We start from the raw sequence: 13,206 nt of genomic DNA, 5'->3' as shown, positions 1-13,206 counted from the left end.
CTTATGGAGAAATACCGTCAGGAGCATCGGCCTCTTTACACTGAATTTCTGGTTCTAGAGAAAGCGTTTGACTGTGGGCCACTTGAAGTCATCTGGTATGTTCTACGACAGCACTTAGTAAAGTTCGAATTATGGCGGGTGTATCAAAACCGCTTCGTGTCTCCGTTTATGTTCATCAAGGAAGCGCTCTCACACCACTCCTCTTTATTCTTGTTATGGACACTGTCACACGGACCTTCAACGTCCCGGGCCCTAGAGACTGCTTAATGCAGATGATGTTTTCCTAGAATCTAATAGCAGAAATGATCTCGAACAACTTGTCTAACACTGGAATGATTGCCCCATGCAACACGGTCTCAAATTGAATCTGAATAAAACTGAATTTTTCTCGACCGATCCTCATGAAACAGGCACAATCACTGAGCGATTTAAATATCTGGGGTCAATGCTATCAGCCAATGGAGAACTGCGTTGTGAAATTGCTTCATACATTAACGCAACCTGGATGAAGTCACGTTCCCCAACTGGTGTTCTTTGTAATCGGCGTACCAACGAATGTCTAAAATCTAAAATTTAACGCAATGTCGTCCGTCCGTCGCCTTATATGGTTCTGAGTGTTGGCCGACTGCAAAAGACAATGAACGTCGTTTTGCGATAATGAAGACGAAGAGCGTGATATGCTTTGATCATATCCGATATGAGGATATCCGCGATCGATATGGGGTTGTATCGATCGAGGCATCTTCGATGGTATGGTCACGTAATTCGCGCTAACGAGAATTCACTTACCAAGATTAGTCTGAACGACGAAGTCGCTAGATGGGGATTTGAAAACCTTGCGATTATATTCAGATCAAGCTTTTGATAAAACAAAATGGCACAAACGATCACGATGAGCCGACCCCGCTTGTAAACGGGACAAGGGCTGAAGGTGGGAAAAAGAAGAAGAATTGATGAGTTCTTCACTCAATATTTATGAATAAATATTTAATTTTATAATCACTGCTCGTTCAAAAAAGGACAGAAAAAAACCAAAGGGGTTGCAATAATTATCTTAGCTTTCAGTAGGAAAAAAAAACTAATAAGGTCACGTGCACAGCAAGCGTAATTCAAAAAGGACCGGAATAAATAAAGTTCCTTCAAACTCTTGTATGCCTGATAAGCAGCGTGTAACTTACAGAACGAAGGAAATAACGCCTTCTGTTTATGCTTATCATATTCTCTAAGTTTATTCTAGATATACATACATACTTTGAAATTATAAAATTTTCTTCTGAAGGACAAAGTTTTAACAGATTATTTCACAAAGAGAGCAAAAGATTGGAAGCTTATTTTGGGGACTCGGTTTCAAAATAGTTTCGCATAAATCCTGCAATCCACAAGGATGCTCACCATATTTCAAGGTTCAATTTTTAAAACAGGAAGCTAGATGTCTTAATTATCAGTTGGTTTGGAAAATTCCTCCTGTAATAGAGTAGGACTACGCCGACTGAGAATTAGAAGCGTTCTTTTCGAAGAATTTGTTGTAAGAACCTCGTCCTTGACAAAATCAATAGAACTATCATGCATAATTTATCCGCTATCATCGTTTTTCTCCTGAACTCTCATATTCCCATATCAAAAATGCTTCCAGGGCACTGTGTTCACGGCATCCTTTTTTCCTCATCCTGAATTGAGACGACAATTTTTAAATTATCGGAAAAAGTGTTGACACTGGGGGAGGACAATGGATACCGCGGAAACAGTGTAACAAACATATTTCTGAATTTGTGACAAGATAAAGCAACTGCATGCCGAGTGGAATCAGCCTGCAAGCAAAAATGTTCCTCGGGTCGTGGGAAAGGATTCCGCGATGTCATTGCTGTTGCCAAAAACGTTTCGTTCCGGGAATTTATAGCCTAATATCGTGGGTTATGGGGTTATGTGCATTTTCCGGTTTCATGATACTCTGGTCTCGATAAAGATTCCACAATCCCAATCCGAGCTCGGAGTTGGCATGTCGGACGAAGCGTAGTCTTTCATTTTCCCCATTGTAAACATCCCGGCGAATTTTATTTCTGTGTTAGTTATTTTTAACCCCAATATGTCGCCTAGACCATTCCTTGCGTGTGTGCTTGTAGGTTCGCTCCTACTTGTGCAACATGAACATTAACAAGTAGAAAGTGCTGCAAATTTTTTCCTGTGGTGGTGGTCACATTTTTAGTATTGAATCGAACTCTTATCTGAGGCAATGAAATGTTTTTACAACCGGGAGGAAATTGATTTTCTGTAGTTTTCCATGTAACTTGTTCGCTCGCTACTATCTGCCCTGGCCCAGCTCTATTCCGGCCCAACTATCAGATATTTATAACTGCGAACATGCAGCGTGAAATTAAGGTAAATACATAGTTTCAGGAAGCTGGAAACCGTTTTTTATTCGGTTAGGCCAAAAACATATTTTCGATTGGGACATAGGCCAAATTTTCCTGTAGCGTGATGACTTCACTAATGGGTGAAGTTTTCGTTTTTCCTGTCGCCACTATGGTTCCATGAAACATGCGAGTATGGGGGGAGATAACATAGACGATTTGACACAGTCCTGTTTTTTTTGTAACCACAGTGTTGATAATGAAAGTAGCACGTTCACTATCATTTCATAGTGTTTGCAGAATTTGAATAAATATTCAAATAAATTTTCACCTACGAATTTTGGGAATCGAACGTGCTGTGTTAACTAGAACTTTTAATTTATGATAGTTTGTTGAATGCAGTTGTACAAATATTTCCAGTAGTATTGTTTGAGATTTTGGCCCCCTCTGGAGCCTGAAGAATTCAACAAGAGAGGAAGGTACAACCTTGTTTAGTTGACACAACATATGTGTATTCACCATATAGTGCTACTTCAAATTACGTACAAAAACGAGACCGAAACTGAATACATCTGTGGAGGGCAACGTTTGGTTGTGTTCGGTACTAGCCCCTAATTCCATGTTTTCCATGGGGACTAGGACCGATTTATTGGGGCGTGATCAAATCAACGATAGAGATCTTAACGAAGCTGGCTATTCCCGTAGGAATACTAACACGAGAGCGCAAAAACAGGGCGTATGCTTAAGTAGCAACCTTATATCTACGATTAGTGAGGTTGACAAGACCATCCTAAATGGTCGGAGGCGACCAAGATGGGAACGCTATCTCATAAACCTAGAAAGATGGCGAAATTGACCGCCTTGGCAGAAATGACAGAAACAATATGAAGTATGAAAACATGAAATAAGAAAAACAAGATTAAATATAATAAAAGGAATAAATCAAATGAAGCGAAAAAAAAAATTGAGAAGAAAACCATAAATAAAAATAAAATAAATTAAAATCACAATAAACAGGGAAACAATAAATATTAGAAAATGTCCTAAAAAGATGTTCAAACTCTCACACAGAGTTCTCTTTGATCACAGGGTCATTTTACATATTTGTTCTTCCAGTTTATGAGGTCAAAGGGTGGAATAGGTCCCAGGGCGAAACGTGGATTGGTATCTATGATGGAGCATGATACCTGAGAAACACCTGCTGAACTACTACCAAACCCTATCTCCATCCCCCCCCTCCATGGTTACCGCTGGGAGGTCTTTCTTAACGAAAAGCGATCTGAAGTTCTTTGGATTAGAATAGTCATCTTTCCCAGGTTTCGGTATGAAGACTACCTTAACCTGTTGCCAAAAGGAAGGCACGTAGCCCAGAGGAAGACATCCTAGAAAAATATTTTTCAGAGGCCGCTCTAAATGCTCCATACCCTCCTTTAGCATTGCCGGATAGATGCCATCCATGCCAGGTGCTTTGAAATATTCAAAGGACAGTATGGCAGCTCTCACCTTTTCATGGGTAACAACCGCTTTCGCAGTGTTCCAGTTCCCCTTGCAGCACTTGCGTGTTGAAGGAGTTGCAAGAACCGGCAACTCTCCCCCTGTCACTTCTCTCATCCGTTCTCCCGGGTAGTGTACTTCCAGGAGGGTCTGTACTGAATCCAGTCTGGAGCTCGTGAAATTACCGTCGGGTTTTCTAAGAGAATCCAAATTGGTCGACTCATTCCTTTTCAGAGCTCTGCACAGCCTTGAAGTCTCTCTTTCGCTTTCCAGTTCCTCACAGTACGCCTTTGGCGGATTGTTCAAAGTTCTGTTTTTTGTTTTCTCGTTGCAAGAACCTTTCAAGACCGATGTCAGGACCCCATGTGCTACGTGGATTCAAAAGGTAACTCATAACTCATTGAAAACACCATTCACCTTGTGGCAGGCTGAACAGTGTGTTGCTGATGATCAGGCGGAAAAGTAGTGGAAATCTTCAAAACTTTCGCCGCTATTGCTACTGTCACCATGAATATGCCCCCCTCCCCATTACACGTCCGAGCAAGGAACTACAACCGGCGCAACAACCGGTGTCCGGTCTAGGCCTGCCTTAATAAGAAACTCCAGACATCCAGGTTTTGCGCCGAGGTCCACCAATTCGATATTCCTAAAAGTTGCCTAGCGTCCTGACCTACGCCATCGCTCCATCTTAGGCAAGGTCTGCCTCGTCTTCTTTTTCTACCATAGATATCGACTTTCCGGGTTGGATCATCCTCATCCATACGGGTTTAGTGACCCGCCCACCGTAACCTATTGAGCCGAATTTTATCCACAACCTGATGGTCATGGTATCGTCCATCCTCATGTAGGTGGCAAAAAAAAGAGTTCGCAATTTTCTTGATAAAAACCAAAGTTTCCGGAGAATATATGAGAACTGGCAAGATCATTCTCTTATACAATAAGAGCTTTGACCCTATAGTGAGACGTTTCGAGCGGAAAAGTTTTTGTAAGCGGAAATAAACTTTGCTGGCTGACAACAACCGTGCGCGAATTTCATCATCGTAGTTGTTATCGGTTGTGATTTTCAACCCTAGATAGGAGAAATTATCAACGGTCTCAAAGTTGTATTCTCCTAACTTCATTCTTCCCGTTTGGCTAGTGCGGTTTGATGTTGTTTGTTGGTTGGTTTTCGGTGCTGACATTGCAACCATATACTTTGTCTTGCCTTCATTGATGTGCAGCCCAAGATCTCGCGCCGTCTGCTCGATCTGAATGAAGGCAGTTTGTACGTCTCGAGTCATTCTTCCCGTGACATCAATATCGTCATCATAGGCCAGTAGTTGAGTGGACTTAAAGAAGATCGTACCTCTTGCATTTACCTCGGCATCACGGATCACTTTCTTGAGGGCCAGGTTAAACAGGACGCATGATAGGGCATCCCCTTGTCGTAGACCGTTGTTAATGGCGAATGGTTTTGAGAGTGATCCTGCTGCTTTTATCTGGCCTCGCACATTGATCAGGGTCAGCCTAGTGAGTCTTATCAATTTCGTCGGGATACCGAATTTTCGCATGCCCGTGTACAGTTTTTCGTCGGTTATGCTATCATAGCCGGCTTTAAAGTCGATGAATAGATGGTGTAACCGGTGTCCATATTCCAACCGTTTTTCCATCGCTTGCCGCACAGAGAAAATCTGATCTGTTGTTGATGTTGCTCTTTGGTATGTGCCAATGATGGTGGTCAAAGGGTAGTATAGGTCCCAGGGCGAAACGTGGATTGGTACCCACGATGGAGCATAAAACTTGGGAAGTGCCTGCTGAACCAACACCAACCGCTCTACTACCAAACCCTATCTCCACCTCCACGTGGTGATCGCTGAGAGCTCTTTCTTAACGAAAACCTGCAGACGGAGAAGGTAAAGGCGAGTCACCTGCGCCTAAAAATTGGATAAATTGTACCAACTGGTTCCCCAGGTTGGGGGTTGGGTAGGACTGACAACCCTATACGGAAAACAACTCGTTACGAAGCCACAACAGGAGCCTCGGACTGGACGGCTTACACAACGACGAACCCGGCAACTACAACCAACCCTGGTGTTCAAATCATCAATGCGACTACGGTGTCAAATTTAAGAAGCCTCCCCTGAACTGCGGGCAGTTGCTTATAGAGAGCTTCACTTGACAATTGTCGTGCTCATATTACATAAGCTCTTGTACGTTAACTAGCGATCATAATGTCTTAGTAGCAAGACAGCACAGGAACTCACTAGCCGTTAGCCTACCAATTTCCAAGGGTAATCATTGTAGTGGGGTGTACGAGGGTCAGTCAAATATAAACGGGAATTTGGTTGTCAGTTGCTTCTAGAGGGCCGGAACGCTCCCTTTTCCTTGAATTTCGTCTGGGCCTCCCCACCTAACTTTACCAATGCCAATATTATTTCAATTCAGTCTATATTGGAGCAATGAATGAACCGATGGTTTCTACTTAGAAGTAGCAATAGAATTGCTACTAATTGGATTATTATAAAGTTTTTGACGTGAGAAGAAGTCAAGCCTTCTGAAATTTTAACACGTTTTCGAGCGCAATTCTGGGCCGAAATACTCTTCAAAACTTGCGTGTACGAGTGGCTTTCTTTTTCTGAAGGAGGAGAAATGATGAAAAATCAGAGACACGATCGGCCTCTTTCACCTTGCATCATAAACACAGTTAGAAGCCTTTGGGGGAAAACCGGCGCCCCACCGTCTACCAAATTTCTTCTTCAGTAGGCCTAAGCCTTGGGGTATTTTTTAAAATCTTAGCACGATGGGTTTCTCGGTTATGATGAAGAGAGAGAAGGTTTTCTCGGTGGCATATTCACCTGTGGTGAGATATGGGTTCACTACTACACAAAGAGCGGCAGCTTACATATGAGGGTCTGCAGAGAAAGTTCTTGCCACCGTATATGCAATTGGTTAACGACTGAGCCTTCAACGTTTTATGACGCCGGAATCAGGAAACGTTCAAAACGCTGGGAAATATGTGTTTCAGTACAAGGAAACTATGTAGAAAAATAAATAAGTCGGGAAACCGCAAGCTGGACGCTTCAGGTATGGAAGATTTTGTGTATTTCTTTTATGAAGACATTTCGGTGTGAGTTTGTCTCAATAGTACCTATGCATACATTATGTGAGAATATTTACTTTCGCGTAATATTGATATTCAAAATCTTGAATATGTAAAGAAGTGACAACTTTGCCCTATTTTAACTTTATTAGTAATAATGTGATTTCTACTAAACTTGGTAAGATCATGCTCAATATTATAGCCTACATTGCTGTGATACTAGGGTGAACTTAAGAGAGGTTTTCCAGCCAATTACTAAAAATTATAGTAATATATTACTATTAACTTAGTTTGAATAGATATCTGTGCGGAGGGTATGTTGGAGCCTAGGCACCTTGATTTGCCAACCTCTTGATTTTTTTCAGATTTTTCGAGTGTGTAGTTTCTGGGAATTAGTCCCTTAAAGAAGTAATCACTTTTGACCCCCCGCATTCCCCACCTTTCCAGCAAATGTCAAAACTAAGACTGGCGTTGGAAAGTACTAATTGAGGCCTTTCATCTGATTCCCCACATGACTATATTTGGTGAAAAAAAAATTATACACTTTTGCATGGACACCCTTAAATTCAACTTAGAATTATGTAACTGACTGTATGCGTGAGCATCCACAATTCCCACCTTTTCATTAAATTTGGTGTCAATCACTATAACCGTCGCCGAGAAAAATGAGTCTGACAGACGGACAGACAGACACATATTTTAATAAGATTTTGTGTAAAACAACAGAAAATGTTTTCGCACTGTGTAAAATCAGTAAAAAAATTTGCGTTTATATTTGGTTGACCAACGTATAATGCTATATTAGCCTTTTAATTAGCTGGATCCAGTTTTCCCCTTATCTTCTTGTTGAGAAACCAAGGCGTCTTCTGCCATTGAGGCTGCACAAACTTCTAAATTTGGGATCGTTCAGGCGATGCACCATGACCTGAAATGGTGGTCAGTATTTTTGCTTGTTTGAAAGACATGAAGAAGTTCAGACTGGAATTAATATTGATAAAACGAATTTCAATTTTGTAGCTTTTATCCCCGCTTTCTACCAGAATCTAAATAAAAAACAGTTTATTTTTTCCTAAAGCCGGATAGGTTATTTATTTGTTAATATATATTTCGAGGACAAGTTCTGCCCTTTCTCAGCACCTGATCAGTCTGGTCTTAATTGCTTATGGATAACTTAATTAGACATTGCGATTTGGGTGACACTAATATTGCCCGGTGTCTCGCAGACCACCTTTCTCAGAAGCTTCGATTGCACGTTGCCTGCGTCGTGGTTCAACCTGTTCCTTTTATGTTTTCTTAGTATTGCTAAGCTCTTTTGCGCATCCAATTTTCTTCTAATCCTGCATGAAGGAATAGATCGTCATCGGCATTGAAGCGGGCATTCAATTTGAAGGCAACGAATTGAAAAAGCGACCCGTAATAATCTAGCTAGCATCTCTCCTCACATAATAAACCTATTGTCAAGGAACTAGGGATAGCGCAAAGCCAAAGAAAAGTCGTGAAGGAATTAAAAGATAAACCAGTATTTTATTTAAAAGTGGACAAAGGAAATATGTTCGTAATAGTGGAGGAGACGGACTACGACGGGGCAATGTTCGAAAAACTACGAACGGAAAAATACTTTGAATTGAGGAAAGACCATTTACCGGATTCAATCAAAGGGGTGAAGAAAGAATTGAAGCAATGCAGCTGCATAATTGAGAACCAACCAACCAAACTTCAGATGCCCAACCCCGTACTGCCAAGAATAAATGGTCTACCTAAGATCCAAAAACCTGGCAACGATTGGCGGGAGATTATAACGGCCACAAACTCGCCCGCACAAAATATCGCCAAGCGGCTGTTGAGTAGGTTTAAAAAACGGGGGGGGGGGGGGGGAACCATCAGGAATAGAGAGGACCTCATCAGGATACCAAAGGATGAATGACTAGTGTCATTCGACGTGACGCCTTGTTTCCAAGCATCTCGGTAAAGGAGGCGGGGATCTCTTTTGATATCTGTAGAAAGCTACCACACACGGAAAATTCGAACCACCCATATTTATATAAAATCCCTTCCATCAAATGATTCACCGATTTTCAGTGCTGATAGATTTAGGAAAGAAAAGGAGTATTTTCGACGCCGGAATGAACAACGGTTTCTAACCGTCGATTATTGAAAACCTCATTTGCAAAAAGGCGGAATGGTAAGAAATAAGGGCGCTGATATCCCTCGTTAATAACTTGGAAAGGAAAAGAAGAATAGGGGTCACACACTAGGCGGCTTCCTCGAAACATATAAAAACGATGACAGGCTCGATGTCAATGTTTAACATGATGCCATCGAATAGGATTCATCAGCTCAAAAGTAGGCTAGGATCCCCCAAGGGCTGCAAACTAAAACACGAATCCAGCGGGATATATAAAGAAAACCTGGTTTGGGCTAGCTTATGTAATAAATAACTTTTTTTTTATTGAGAATTGAATTTGCAAACGAATCAAATATATTGTCCATATATTGTTTCTAACGGGCTAAACTGCCACAAAAATTAATAATGCCGCGGATTTAAAGTGCTTGACTTGATTTTATTACCATTTTAATGTACGAGTACTTTCCTCATTAGTGTGTAAAACAAAACCTTATTAAAATCGGTTTAATGTCTGTCTGTCTTCTTTTTTTTTCAGGGGATGGAAATCTTCAAACCCCACCATAAGCCCATTTAGCTTAGTCACCTTTTTTCTATACGTGGTACACGTGATCGCGCTTTTCTCCTCCCCTCTGCCTTTTGCAGTTTAGTTTCAGACAGTCCTGAAGGCAGAACATACCCTCAGGACTGCACTCAGTTTGTTAGTGTTAACTGACATCTGCAACGCCTCCCTTTAAACTGGGGTCGCATAGAGCGTGATTGAGGCCACCACCCTGGCTGTAAGCAATCTAGAGGTATGCCGTGGCCCTCCCAAGTTCGGCATCATCCTCGCCAGGGTTATACTAGCAGTGGATGATTTATCGTAAACTTACTGCACGTGTTGCTTATAGCTGAGCTTCCAGTCTATCAACACCCCCAAGTATTGCGGTGATAGTCGGCATGGAAGTGATAATATGAATCCCGATTCTAATACAGGCTTAATTTCTCTTCCGGCGCTTAGTGATGAGGACCGCTTCTGTTTTTTTCTCCGCAAGTGTCACACCAGAGCTCTCTAGCCAACTTTTAACAGCACTGATTACCTCGCTTGGGTATAACTCAGCATCTTCGAGATGCTTTTCAGACAACAACCAGTGCTATGTCGTCAGCGTAACCCACCACTGTGGCTTCCTCCGGAAGGGAATATTAAGTACATCGTTGTATATGATGTTCCACAGTAGTGGGCCCAATACGGAGCCTTGCGGGACACCCGCGGGAACAACGTACTCCTGGAGTACCAAAACCTCCTTTCCTTGTAAATAACTATCGATGATAGCAGCGAGATAGGCGGGAATATAAATTTTCGCTAGGGATTTCCGTATTAGATTCCAATTGACGGAATTGAATGTATTTTTCACGTCCCGAGTTACTACCACGCAATATTTGCTGGTGTTATCCTTTCCGTGGATTGCATCTTTGGCCAAGCCAGTAACCAATTTGATGGCATCAATGGTTGATCTGGCTTTACGAAACCCATACTGCCAATTCGAAAGTCCGTCTTAGCTCTCAACAACCGGGAGTAATTTATTATAGATTACCCGCTCTAACATTTTCCCCACCGTGTCCAAAAGACATATGGGTCGGTATGAGGATGGTTTAACTGGAGGTTTACCCGGCTTAGGATGAAGTACCAACATCGGCCGCTTTCATGCCGCTGGAAATATTCCCTCGTACATGCACGCTCCGAACAACTCAGCGAACATGTCGGGCCTGGATTTCACGGTAAGTTTAAGGGCCTTATTCGGTACTCCTATTCTACCGCAGATTTCCAGCAGCTCGTTTCTAGTGATTGGCGGAATCGTCGTCACATTCAGAGGTGGTTGGAATGTATCGGTGCTCTCCTCTTGCTGGGGGAATAACCCCTGGATGATTTTCAGCAAGAGGGTGGGACATGTGATTTGTGGAGATGAACGGCATCTGAATCGTTCCATCACGATTCCATAAGCTCTCCCCCACGGGTTTACGTTCGCTTCTGAGCAGAGCTTTCTTCTTCCTTCGCTGTATGGCGAACTTAAGGGTTTTGCGGGCTGGCTTATAAGCGCACTCTTTTTGCCCCTGATCGACTTCACTTACCGCCCTCTGAGCCGCTCTTCTGGCTCGGTGGCAGGCTGATCGAAGTCATGCTTTAGCGATGCATTGAGCCAGATGGACGGCTTTTTCCGTAGATGCGCCTGTTTTATCAGGTTGATCTAGCCACACCTCTATGAAGTTCTGCTTATCCAAAGAATTTGCAGCTGTATACATATACAACACTTATTTTCGCCCACACAAAGCCACCAGTCCAACCACCAGTCGAATCTGTGACCTATATGCCACGTGACGGTTTCTATACGGTTCGCTTATGATGGTAACTTCCATCTCAGATTCGAACGTGGTCTGCTCAAGTAAATCCTGAGCGACCCTGCAATGATTCAGGTTTATTTGAATAAACCTCAATTTCTCATTGCAGTGAGCGTCTTCCTAAATTCCAGACATTTACTACTTCCGGCACTTCTATCCATCTGTCTGTCTGTCTGTCCGTCACACGCATTTTTCTCGGTGACTGTAGCAGCGATTGACGAATTTAAGAGTAAGTCGCCATACATGCCAAAGAGGGACGCCAATTTTTTTTTCACAAAATATAGTCATGTGGGGTATCAAATGAAAGGTCTCGATTAGTACTTGGTCTGTCTTAGTTTTGATATTCGTTGGATAGGCTCCCCGCCCCCGCCGTTCGGGGGGTTGAAAGTGATCATTGATTTAACGGGGCCATTCTCAGAAACTGCTTAACCGAAAAATCTGAAAAAAATCAACAGGCTGCCACTATATGGTGCCTAGGTTCCGAAATACCGATATCCGTTCAAATAAAGTTAATAATAGAATGTTACTATAATTGTCAGTAATAGGCTGCAGAACGCCCCTTAAGTTCGTCCGAGCACCACGAAAGTGCAGTAATGTAGGCTATAATATAGACTATATATAGGATCCTGCCAAGTTTGGTGGAAATCGCAGTTATAATATTATAGATCAAATTCACTTCTTTGGAAATTCAAGGTTTTGAATATCAATATCAACCGAAAGTGGATATCCTCACATAATATATGCATATATTACGTGTTACGTACTAATCGGGCCAAATTCACATTCAAATGTCTTTATAAAAGAATTACATAAAACCTTTCATATGTACCTGAAGCTTCCGGTTTCCCTCAGTTGTTTTATATAATTTCCAAGGTGTGTATGGAGTGTTGATAAGTGTAAAGAGTATGAAGTATCATAGAGGAATGCGCCACTGCATTGCTGATCATCCCAAATGATGCTATTCAAATTAAGTGCTTACAGGTGACCAGAAAATCACTTCTCCATAACATTTTTACTTGCTAATACAGAGCCCCATGAAGGACGAAGGTTCAAATAAATTAATAAATAGTTGAAGTGGTCGTTTATTTCGAGGATTCCGAAAGATTGCATTATATTCAATGAGGTTTGAATATCAAAGGTAGAAGTAAATTAGTTTCTGGGGGGAATTATTTAAAAAATTTATATGGCAATAGGGCACAATAGTTCTTCAAGGACGCGGTGCCACTTTCCCTTAACAGAATAATATGGCAATATAACGTCAAATCAATTAATTTATTGAAAAATTGTAAAACGTTTCTGTATTTAAAATTAGTCAAGAGAAGATTAATTTTTAAGTGGTGAAAAGTCATGTTCAGCCAATAATTGTTAGATTCTCATATACAATGTTTCAAGCCAACGGAACATCCTACTTATTGTTCACGAAACATTTTCCTACATTTAGGCGACAAAAATGCTGGCTTCCCTCCGAAATACGGGGCAATTTTGTCAATGTTTCATCCTATTCAGAAAATGTCACCCGACCCAATATCCTATTCGAATTTAACCTTTGTCTCCTATCCATTTATCCAGCGAAGCAACACGACTACCGCGCATAGAACTCTCCTTGCTAGATATCGTGATAGCGTCCGGGGACCAAGACACACCGATAAATTTATTTAAGATGATCTGATAAGGAGTTGAAATCTTTTATACGATGCGGGAATAACAGCTTGCAGATATTGAGTTAATTGAATTTATTAGCATCGTATTACGTACTACGCCGATTACGTTATTGGATAACTTCTTTA

The sequence above is a fragment of the Hermetia illucens genome, chromosome 3 (assembly GCF_905115235.1).
Source record: "Hermetia illucens chromosome 3, iHerIll2.2.curated.20191125, whole genome shotgun sequence".
Lineage (NCBI taxonomy): Eukaryota > Metazoa > Arthropoda > Insecta > Diptera > Stratiomyidae > Hermetia > Hermetia illucens.
Note: the sequence above shows the minus strand (reverse complement) of the source record.